Consider the following 11,809-nt stretch of genomic DNA (forward strand, 5'->3'; position numbering starts at 1 on the left):
CAGCTTCTGTGAGCAGGGCCTGCCTCTGGCTCACAGCTTCACTTTGCTTTATGTTAGCAAAGTCTTGACCATTACTTTAGTTCAGGCCTCAGGCCTCATACTGGGCCTTTATCAGGGCCTTCACTTACTACAGTTAGGTTCACTGATGATTTGCACAACTTTTATTTCCTTTGTTAAGGAAAACGTTAAGGTATAGTATAGGGTCAAGATTTAGCCTCTTGTAGCACAAAGGTAGCCATCTGAACCAAGCTTCTACAACTTCCAAATCCCAGTCACATATTTCATAACCCTCTGGGATTCAGGATGGATTTTACTTACGCCAGCTAGGATGTTAGAGGAATTAAATCCAAGTTAGTATCAAAGGCCAAGGACAATATACTCTTTTATGCCACCTCACGATCTTTCATGCCTCTCTCTTCACAACACCCTTGTGAAGCAGGACTATTATCCCATTTTGCAGCTGGGGAACTGTGGCAGAGAGATGGGGGCAGATTTTAGAAAGATAAAGATAGGTGCCTTGTGAGATTTTCTGAAACACCAAGTTGCCTAATTCCTATTTAATTTCCTAACTTCCTTTTAATATCTGGCCCTAAGTGACTTGCCAAAGGTCACACAGACAGTTTCTACCAGAGCTGGGAACTGAACCTGAATCTCAGCCTAGTACCTTAACCACTGGACAACCCTTCCCCACTATCATAACCTTAGTCCCAGATTTGGACCTTAGCGTCCAAAATATGGGGGTTAGCATGAAAACCTCCAAGCTTAGTCACCAGCTTGGACCTGGTACCTGCTGCCACCACCCAAAAAATTAGAGTGTTTTGGGGCACTCTGGTCCCACTGAAAAACCTTTCCTGGGGACCCCAAGACCCAAATCCCTTGAGTCTCACAACAGAGGGAAATAATCCTTTTTCCCTCCCCCCCTCCAGGTGCTCCTGGAGAGATACACAGACACAAGCTCTGTGAATCCAAACAGAGTGACTCCCCCTCTCCGTTCCCGGTCCTGGAAACAAAAAGGACTTTCCTATTCCCCCAGAGGGAATGCAAAATCAGGCTAGCCAATTCAACACACACCAATCTCCCCTGATTTCTTCCTCCCACCAATTCCCTGGTGAGTACAGACTCAATTTCCCTGAAGTAAAGAAAAACTCCAACAGGTCTTAAAAGAAAGCTTTATATAAAAAAGAAAGAAAAAATACAAATAGTCTCTCTGTATTAAGATGATACAATACAGGGTCAATTGCTTAAAAGAAATATGAATAAACAGCCTTATTCAAAAAGAATACAAATCAAAGCACTCCAGCACTTATATTCATGCAAATACCAAAGAAAAGAAACCATATAACTTACTATCTGATCTCTTTGTCCTTACACTTAGAAACAAAAGATTAGAAAACAGAACTACTTCTCCAAAGCTCAGAGAAAGCAGGCAGCCAGAAAACAAAGACCCCAGACACACAATTCCCTCCACCCAAAGTTGAAAAAATCCGGTTTCCTGATTGGTCCTCTGGTCAGGTGCTCCAGGTGAAAGAGACATTAACCCTTAGCTATCTGTTTATGACACGCCCCCCAAATTGCAGACAGTGGGGAAGCTCACTGGCGGCGATTTCCTTCTAGAACTTGAAAATAAACAGATTAATACAACACATGCACCTTTACATATACTACTAAGTATATAACTAACAGACTGTTACATTTTAAGAACACTTTTTAACTACTGGATTCTGGGAAACTCTTACGGGAGAGTGCATTAGCAACTTTGTTAGAAGCTCCTGTGATGTGTTAAATTTCAAAATCAAAATCTTGGAGAGCTAAACTCCAACGAAGAAGTTTCTTCTTGTTCCCCTTGGCAGTATGAAGCCACTTTAGTGCAGCATGGTCAGTTTGTAGTTGGAACCGCCGTCCCCAAACATATGGGCGTAGCTTTTCCAGGGCGTACACAATGGCATAGCATTCCTTTTCACTGACTGACCAGTGACTTTCCCTCTCAGACAGTTTCTTGCTGAGAAACACGACAGGATGGAAGTTGTGATCTGTTGCTTCCTGCATGAGCACTGCTCCTATACCACGCTTAGATGCATCTGTGGTTACTAGGAATGGCTTGTCAAAGTCCGGGGCCCTGAGCACAGGGTCAGACATGAGCATCGCCTTAAGCTGGGTAAAGGCCTTTTGACACTCATCAGTCCACTTAACGGCATTTGGCTGGGTCTTTTTGGTCAGGTCGGTCAATGGGGCAGCGATTTGGCTGTAGTGTGGTACAAATCGCCTGTAGTATCCGGCCAAGCCTAAGAAGGATTGGACCTGTTTCTTTGACCTTGGGACAGGCCACTTTTCGATAGCATCCACCTTGGCCTGTAGGGGGTTTATGGTTCCTCGACCCAACTGGTGCCCAAGGTAAGTCATTCTGTTTTGGCCTATTTGACACTTTTTGGCCTTAACAGTTAGTCCTGCCTGCCTGATACGCTCAAAGACCTTTTCCAGGTGGAGTAGGTGTTCGGGCCAGGAGTCTGAAAAAATGGCCACATCATCGAGGTAGGCAACTGCAAATTCTCCCAGTCCAGCTAGTAGACCATCTACCAGCCTCTGGAAGGTGGCGGGTGCATTTCGAAGGCCGAAAGGAAGGACATTGAATTTATACACCCCCGCATGGGTGACGAATGCTGACCTCTCCTTGGCAGGTTCATCTAGTGGTACTTGCCAGTACCCCTTGGTTAAGTCTATTGTAGAGATGAACTGGGCACGTCCCAACTTTTCCAATAGCTCATCAGTACGTGGCATTGGATAGTTGTCCGGACGAGTTACAGCATTTAGCTTACGGTAGTCCACGCAAAAGCATATTTCCCCATCTGGTTTGGGTACCAGAACCACTGGAGATGCCCATGCACTGGTAGATGGGCGGATTATACCCATCTGTAGCATGTTCTGGATCTTCCGTTCTATAGCAGCTTGGGCATGAGGAGACACCCGGTAGGGTGGGGTTCTGATTGGGTGAGCATTACCTGTATCAATGGAGTGGTATGCCCGTTCAGTCCATCCTGGGGTGGCTGAGAACAATGGGGCGAAGCTAGTGCACAGCTCCTTAATTTGTTGCCGCTGCAGACGTTCCAGGGTGGTTGAGAGGTTCACCTCTTCCACGCCACCGTCTTTTTTCCCGTCGTAGTAGACACCGTCAGGCCACTCAGCCTCATCTCCCTGGACTGTAAACTGACAAACCTGTAAGTCTCTGGAATAGAAAGGCTTGAGAGAATTAACATGGTACACTTTAGGCTTTAGTGAGGAATTGGGAAATGCTATGAGGTAGTTTACAGCTCCCAGGCGCTTTTGGACCGTGAATGGCCCTTCCCATGATGCTTCCATCTTATGGGCCTGTTGCGCTTTCAAGACCATAACCTGGTCTCCTACCCTGAAAGAACGTTCTCTGGCATGTCTGTCATACCAGGCCTTTTGCTCTTCCTGAGCATTCTTTAGGTTTTCTCTAGCAAGGGCTAAAGAGTGTTGGAGGGTGCTTTGTAGGTTGCTTACAAAGTCCAGAATGTTAGTTCCTGGAGAAGGTGTAAACCCCTCCCATTGCTGCTTCACCAACTGTAATGGCCCCTTAACCTTGTGACCATACACAAGTTCAAATGGTGAAAACCCTAAACTGGGATGTGGTACAGCCCTGTAGGCAAACAGCAACTGCTGCAACACTAGGTCCCAATTATTGGAGAATTCGTTGATGAATTTTCGTATCATGGCCCCCAAAGTTTCATTGAATCTTTCCACCAGGCCATTGGTTTGATGGTGGTACGGGGTGGCAACCAAGTGATTCACCCCATGAGTTTCCCACAGTTTTTCCATGGTCCCTGCCAGGAAATTAGACCCTGAATCTGTAAGGATGTCGGAGGGCCAACCTACCCTGGCAAAGATGTCTGTTAGGGCCAGGCACACAGTGTTAGCCCTGGTGTTGCCTAGAGCTACTGCTTGTGGCCATCGGGTAGCAAAGTCCACTAAAGTCAGTACGTACTGCTTTCCTCTGGGCGTCTTTTTTGGGAAAGGGCCCAGAATATCCACAGCTACTCGCTGAAATGGGACCTCAATTATGGGGAGTGGCTGGAGAGGGGCCTTGACTTGGTCTTGAGGCTTTCCCACTCTTTGGCATACCTCACAAGACCGGACATACTTGGCAACATCCTTGCCCATCCCCTCCCAGTGGAAGGACTTCCCCAACCGGTCCTTGGTTCTGTTCACCCCAGCATGGCCACTGGGATGATCATGGGCTAAGCTTAAGAGCTTCCCCCGGTACTTAGTTGGAACCACCAACTGTTTTTGCGGCTGCCATTCTTCCCGGTGTCCCCCAGAAAGAATTTCCTTGTATAAAAGTCCTTGGTCTATAACAAACCAGGATCGATTAGAAGAGCTGAGAGGTGGTGGGGTGCTCCGTGCCGCCGCCCAAGCTTTCTGAAGGCTGTCATCTGCTTCCTGCTCAGTCTGGAACTGTTCCCTTGAGGCTGGGGTCACCAGTTCTTCCTCAGACTGTGGACTTGGGCTTGGTCCTTCTGGAAGCGATGTAGGTGATGGGGTTGTTTCCGTTGCTGGTGAACCGCTCTCCGCTGGTGCACCTGAGGGTATTTCAGGCTCTGGCTGAGCCTTTTGGGTATGGCTGTCTTGTGCTTCTGCCAGTTCTGGCTCGCTGGCGCCCTCTGGCGTTGAGTTTGAAGATGGGGTTGCAATCGCTGGTGCTGGTTGCTGTTCCAGTTCCGGGCCTGGGACTGGAGATGCTGTGGCTGTTTCAGTGGTTGGCATGGAATCCGGGTCCACTACCTCTGTCTGGGTCTCTGGTAACACAGATGGGGCCTCTGTGGACGGCTCAGGAACAGGAATGGGTCTGGAAGCTTGCCTGGTTTGGCTACGTGTAACCATTCCCACTCTCTTGGCCCGCCTCACCTGGTTGGCCAAGTCTTCCCCCAGTAGCATGGGGATAGGATAATTGTCATAGACTGCAAAAGTCCACATTCCTGACCAGCCTTTGTACTGGACAGGCAGTTCAGCTGTAGGCAAGTCTACAGATTGTGACATGAAGGGGTAAATTGTAACTTTGGCCTTTGGGTTGATGAATTTGGGGTCAACGAAGGATTGGTGGATAGCTGACACTTGTGCCCCCGTGTCTCTCCACGCAGTAACCTTCTTTCCGCCCACTCTCAAATTTTCCCTTCGCTCCAAGGGTATTTGAGAGGCATCCGGGCCTGGGGATCTTTGGTGTGATGGTGGTGTAATGAATTGCACTCGCATGGTGTTCTTGGGACAGTTGGCCTTGATATGTCCCAGTTCATTACACTTAAAGCATCTTCCATCTGATGGGTCACTGGGCCAAGGTGAGTTACTGGAGACTGGTGAGGTGGAAGAGTAGGGTGTTTGTGGCTTTACTTGGGTGGTATGCGGGGTCTTTGGCTGTCCTCGGTTGTAGGGTTTATGGTCTGTGTGCCCCCTGGGGTAATCGTTCCCCTTGAGAGTAGCTTTCTTGCTTTCTGCCAGTTCCATCCATTTGGCTCCAATCTCCCCCGCCTCAGCAAGATCTTTGGGTTTTCCATCTTGTATGTACCGTGTGATGTCTTCAGGAACACCATCCAAGAACTGCTCCATTTGTATGAGGAGGTTCAGTTCTTCCAAGGTTTGAATGTTGTTTCCTGTTATCCAGGCCTCATAGTTTTTTGCAATGTAGTAGGCGTGTTTGGGAAATGACACCTCTGGTTTCCACTTTTGGGTTCTGAAACGCCGACGGGCATGATCTGGGGTTATCCCCATCCTGTATCTGGCCTTGGTTTGAAAAAGTTTATAGTCATTCATTTGCTGCTTAGGCATTTCAGCTGCCACCTCTGCTAAAGGTCCACTGAGTTGTGGCCTTAATTCTACCATGTACTGGTCTTCGGGGATGCTGTACCCAAGACAGGCTCTTTCAAAATTTTCCAAGAAGGCCTCGGTGTCATCACCTGCCTGGTAGGTGGGAAATTTCCTGTGCTGTGGAGCAATAATGGGCGATGGGTTGTTAGGATTGGCTGGAGTCTGTTGCTTAGCCTTTTCTAATTCCATGGCCTGTTGGTGGGCTTCCCTCTGGAGTTCTATCTGTCTTCTGTGGGCTGCCTCTTCTTCTGCTTGTTTCCTTCGGTGGGCCACCTCTTCTTCTTCTAGTTTTCTTTTGTGTGCTGCCTCTTTGATTTGTTCTTCTCTTTCTTTCATCTCCATTTGTCGCCTGTGTTCAGCTTCTTTGAATTGCTCTTCAGCCTTAATTTTTGCCTTAGAAGTCATGATTCCTGTTTTCTTGTGTTGGGGTGCCCTCCGGTGTTTATCCTCTGAACTGCAGGTTCTCTGTTGCCTCCTGAAGTCTGCCTAGCAACAGTGCCTTTAGCTAATCTTCAATGTCAAGTAAACCTGAAAAACCACTTTATTTGCATTTATATAGTGCTGGTATGACTCTCAATGGGAGTGCTATTGTGTGACAAAAGACCCTTAACAGTCTGGTAAATGGCTTCTTGCTTAACATGCAAGCCACAAACTGCCAGAGAGCAGAAAAAAAAATTCTCTCTGGTTCCCTTTTAAAACCAACTGTTCCTCTCTGCTAAAAAGCCCTTAGCAGAGAAAAGAAAAATATAATATTCCTACTGGCTTCTGGATTCTGTCTATATCCCACCCGCTGCTACACCATATCATAACCTTAGTCCCAGATTTGGACCTTAGCGTCCAAAATATGGGGGTTAGCATGAAAACCTCTAAGCTTAGTCACCAGCTTGGACCTGGTACCTGCTGCCACCACCCAAAAAATTAGAGTGTTTTGGGGCACTCTGGTCCCACTGAAAAACCTTCCCTGGGGACCCCAAGACCCAAATCCCTTGAGTCTCACAACAGAGGGAAATAATCCTTTTTCCCTCCCCCCCTCCAGGTGCTCCTGGAGAGATACACAGACACAAGCTCTGTGAATCCAAACAGAGTGACTCCCCCTCTCCGTTCCCGGTCCTGGAAACAAAAAGGACTTTCCTATTCCCCCAGAGGGAATGCAAAATCAGGCTAGCCAATTCAACACACACCAATCTCCCCTGATTTCTTCCTCCCACCAATTCCCTGGTGAGTACAGACTCAATTTCCCTGAAGTAAAGAAAAACTCCAACAGGTCTTAAAAGAAAGCTTTATATAAAAAAGAAAGAAAAAATACAAATAGTCTCTCTGTATTAAGATGATACAATACAGGGTCAATTGCTTAAAAGAAATATGAATAAACAGCCTTATTCAAAAAGAATACAAATCAAAGCACTCCAGCACTTATATTCATGCAAATACCAAAGAAAAGAAACCATATAACTTACTATCTGATCTCTTTGTCCTTACACTTAGAAACAAAGGATTAGAAAACAGAACTACTTCTCCAAAGCTCAGAGAAAGCAGGCAGCCAGAAAACAAAGACCCCAGACACACAATTCCCTCCACCCAAAGTTGAAAAAATCCGGTTTCCTGATTGGTCCTCTGGTCAGGTGCTCCAGGTGAAAGAGACATTAACCCTTAGCTATCTGTTTATGACACCCACTAGTTGCACTGCATCATTCTGTAGATGTATTACTCACGCGGCCTTAAAACCAATGGAATTACTTGAATAAATGCATGTGAGGGCTGCACAATTGAAATCAATGACATTCCAAATGGAATAAAGTACTAGTCCAAATGAGAAAGGCATCAGAATCTGGCCCTCAATGTCTTACTGATTTTTCGAGGGGGCAGGGGGCTTCTCACTGGGAAGTGTTGCATTGTGATGGTAAGTGAAGTTTTAAAAGGTACAAACAGTGTGACAGGAGGAGGTCAGGAGCATAGTGCTGCTGTGTACTCTGTGGCTGAGTTCAGAAAAGTGACTCCAGGGGAGCAGAGAGGCTTTAGCAGCAAGACGAAATGTTTGCCAAGAGCTTTAGTTTTGTATAATGCTGCCAGCCTACAACTGAAATAAAAGCAGAACCAAGCATGAGCAGAAGAGAAAGGAGCCACTGTGACATTTTACTGAAATGCCAAGTCTTTTGTTCTACCTGTGTGTGAGCTATATCGGGCAGTGCCTGATAAGAACCAGCTGTAAGGAGGGCTGGAATGGAGGGACAAAGGAGTGAGGAGTATTTCCTCAGTTCTGAAATGTGTCTTTCTTAAGAAATGTTGGCCAATGGGATTGCTTGGAGCAAAGTCCTAGGGTGGGATCCACAAAGGTAGTTAAGTGCTTAAGTCTTGGGTTTAGGTGTCTAATTCCCTGTTTTGGCCCCACTGCGATCCACAAAATTCCCCATGAGAGTAAGACTGGGAATGACTCTGTAGTCCACTGGTAAAGGCACCCACGTAGGAGGTGGGAGATCCTGGGTCCAGTCCCCCTTCTCCTATCACTTTTTCATTATTTATCCACTGTGGAACAGCTTCAACAGGCCAGACTGCAGGAGCCCCACATCAGCCTATCCCATTGCTCAGTGGTTAGAGCACCTTTCTAAGGACACCCCCCCTGGTCAAATCCTTTCCCCTGCCCCCCATCAGAGAAAAGGAAATTGTACCTGGGTCTCCCACATCCCAGGTAAGTCCACTAACCATTGGGCTAAAAATTGTCAGGTGGGTGGCACCACCACCATGGATCACTCAGAAGAGCACTGCACTTCACCCCAAGATAGGGGCAGGGCTTAGCACACAGCCCTGCCCTTGGCATTTCCTACTGGCTACCTTAGGTGACTCCCTGCCTCTCATTCTGGCTTTTGTGTGTCATATTCTTAGGCAACTACCCTTCCTCATTCATTGTATGGGGAGTCTGTTAACTTGGCTTTGTGATTCACAGTGTTGTTCCTGTGATTTTCTAGATGCTGCGATGCTCAGCATTTCAATATCAAAGTCCTTTTGTGTATCCCACCCAAGGTATGCACATGAATCAGAGACCAAAAGTCATTACCACAGGACAGCTATTTAGTGCCCTGAATAAAATGGTCATGTGGTTTCCATCCAGATCCAGGTGAAAAATCATCACCCCTTTCTGGTACTATTAATGCTGTTTTGGGTGGTCTGAGCAAGGATTGTCTCTGATTGAAAAGGTTATTAAAATTCCAATTAAATACAGTTCTATTTCTCATTGGAAATGGGTTCTCATGCAAAGAACCATTTGGCATGGTATCCAGCACCTTCATCTAAATTATCCGTTTACCAGGGCATTGTCTCTCGTTTTTTCCCCTGAAAACATTCATAATCCTTTGTTCCAGATGTAGTATTCAGGGAAATAATGCAGTTACATTTGTTTAGGCAAAAGGTTTGATTTTTCTGACACAATGTATGTCAAACAGTACAGACCTTTGTATCAAAACAGAAAATCAGTACAAAGATTTGTCCAACAAAGAGAACAATAATTAGGATTTTCAAAGGAGCCGTTGGAATTCAGTGGGTTTTGGGCAAGTAACTCCCTTAGACATCTTTGCAAAGATTTGATTTCTGTTGTAAGTGTCAAGCTATTAATAACGTTCCTATGGCATGCTATAAAATCTACTTTGCAACTGCTTCCCCCCTCCCACACCCTTGTGGATTTTTTTAAAATTATCCTGAATGTGTTTCCTTTTATCAGTGAAAGAGGAGGAGGCAAGGGGTAAATTAAAGAACAGTGTGAACTCTAAGGCAAATTATGTTGTGAAATAATTTTTTGTTGAAACTTGCCTTAGTGACCAATTGGAATTCTACATTACCATTTGTGACTTACTATGAAAAGGCTAAAATTTAGTCATGTGTATTTTTAGTAGAAGTCATGGACAGGTCACAGGCTCTAAACAAAAATTCATGGCCCCTGACCTGTCCATGACATGTATTATATACCCCTGATTAATCTTGGCTGCTCTGGAGCGGGAGCTCCAGAGGCGCTGGTGGTGCTCTGGGGCAGGCGTGGTTCTGAGGATGCCATGGGTGTTCTGGGGCAGGGATTTCCAGGGGTGCCACAGGTGCTCTGGGACAGGGAGTGGCAGCGTGTGGCCAGGGACTGCTGCTGGTGCTCTGGGGTGGGAGGAGTGGCACGCAGCCTGAAACTGCTCCAGCAGCAGCTGGTGCAGCTGGCCTGGAGGATGCCTGAGCAGCTCAGGCGGCCCCGGGATCAGTTGCATCAGCCGCTACAGAAGTCACTGAGGTCCCGGAAAGTCACATAATCCATGACTTCTGAGACAGACTTGCAGCCTTAACTATGGATACTGACAACATGAGATCCTAAGTGCACACACACAAGCCTTGTCTACACTTAAAACTTATATCTGCTTAGCTATGTCAGTCAGGGGTATGAACAAATCTCCCTTGCTAGTGACAGAACTTTGCCAACAAAATCTCCAGTGTAGATACAGGTATACCAATAGAACAGTGCTTCTGTCATCATAGCTGACATCGTTCAGGGAAGTAGTATGATACTGGCCGAAAAACTCCTGTCAATGTACAATGTGTCTACACAAGGGGGCTATGGAATCTTAGGAACCAGAAATGTAACAAAGTATTACTAAAAGTGTAATACAAAAAAATAGGTGCTTTCTAGCAAAGTAATAATAGACTGACTGACTGCTACTGTGTTTGTAGAGTGCCTAGCACAATATGGCCCCATTCTTGGCTGGCCCTTAGGCACTACTACAGTAATAAATCAATCAATCCAGCTGTCATTGATTACACAGGGATGTTAGCATTTTTTACATCATTCCCATAACTGGTTCATAATTGGAAAAGATAAAACAGCTTTGAATCTTGTTATCTAACTGATTAGCATTGACTTTTACGTCCTGTACGCCGAATTATAATGGAATTCCCATGGAACTAAGTACAATAGTGAAAACAGAACAATACATCTGACAAATATTACAGTAAACACTAAAACACATAACTTGGCTTTTATTTAAAATGTTTCATAGGTACCTGCTCACTTGCACAGACAATATGTCAGATATGAAAAAAATATCTCCTTACACCTTACGTTTTTGTCATAATATATTTTCTTGATTTCTGTTTTACTGCAGATGAGTGACTGAGTGGAAAGACTGTGCACTTCATAGTGGTAATTTATAATTAATTATAAATATTGGAAGCAAATATGAGCCTAGATGCTACTTGGATAGCAATGAACAGAGTGTTTTCCTTGCAGTTCATATTTATTGTATTTTGAATGACATTACCAGTGAAAATGGAAGTTCTCATGAAAGTCAGCAGAATACAAATTCAACGTAACATGTACATGAATTTTCAACACTGTATTCTCAAACATTTGTTTTTCATCAGTCACTCTATAAACTGTGTCTCTATTTCTTTTGTACTTCAAGTGCATTTAAAAATATTTTGAATTAACAATGAGTTATACTGAAGATGTTGAGTTATATACCAAAATATTACAGGAGGATGTCCTGTGAGTCAATACATATAAAAATATGAAGACAATAAAATTACTATTAACAAAAGAGAAGAAAAACATATAAGTAAAGAGAAAAGCTAGCCAGGTTTGTCTTTTTTAATTAAACAAATTGTGTATTTTCCATATGCCTCACAAGAAGGTAGCATGTCTGAATACCATTAGCACAGGTACCCTTTTCAGTACTGGTGAGATTTTCCAATAGGTAATATAGCTCATCTCTCAATTACAATTTGGACCACATAGGCTTTTTTAGAATCCTCTGTCATGTAACAGTGTAAGCATGGTTATGTGATATTTTTTTTTAATGAAATGTGTCATATCAACATATTTTTCATTGATAGCAACCAACTGCTACAGCCCTCCAGTCACCATCTCTGCTACCCCAGCACCAACTATTGCACCTCGCAACCTCCACCTCTA

The sequence above is a fragment of the Gopherus evgoodei genome, chromosome 2 (assembly GCF_007399415.2).
Source record: "Gopherus evgoodei ecotype Sinaloan lineage chromosome 2, rGopEvg1_v1.p, whole genome shotgun sequence".
Lineage (NCBI taxonomy): Eukaryota > Metazoa > Chordata > Testudines > Testudinidae > Gopherus > Gopherus evgoodei.